Here is a 735-nt window from a genome sequence, read left to right as displayed (position 1 = left end):
TGAAACGTTATCTAAAACAGCTCTTTTCTTTTTATGTTTATTATTTGCTGACGATACCGCGCTTCTCGCATCAAACGCCTCTGACTTACAACAATCCCTAAATGTCTTTTCACAATATTGCATTGAATGGAAACTCAAAGTAAATGCAAATAAAACTAAAATAATAATTTTCAATGGCACCACAAATGACTACAAGAACGTTTTTACACGTGGAAATCATGTGCTCTAAAACGTAAAAGAATATAAATACCTAGGTCTTACTTTTACCATGCTGAATAAATTTAGTACAATTTTTTTACCCAACAAAAACCAGCTGAATAAAAAAGCGACAAAAGCAATGTACTTTGTTCTGTCTAAATCTAAACACAATAACTTTTCAGTAGAATGCAAATGTTGACTCCATTATACTCCATTATACTCCCGATTTTCAAATACGGATGCGAAATATGGGGTTATGAAAACATTTCTATTATTGAAACTATTCATATAAAATTCTTAAGACACATACTACCAGTTAATAATGCACCCCACTATTCATGTTATATGGATAACTAGACAGAAGACCCCATAAATTAATTATTCAACAAATAATTATAAGTTTCTGGGCCCGTATCGTATCTGGTAAACAAACAAAATCATAGTTTTTATTCCACGAATTAATGTTACACGACTCTTCTGTTAATGGATATAGTTATAAATGGATAAAAATTGTAGAAGATACATTTAACCTGCTAG

This window comes from Gigantopelta aegis, chromosome 6, assembly GCF_016097555.1.
Source record: "Gigantopelta aegis isolate Gae_Host chromosome 6, Gae_host_genome, whole genome shotgun sequence".
Taxonomy (NCBI): Eukaryota; Metazoa; Mollusca; class Gastropoda; order Neomphalida; family Peltospiridae; genus Gigantopelta; species Gigantopelta aegis.
Note: the sequence above shows the minus strand (reverse complement) of the source record.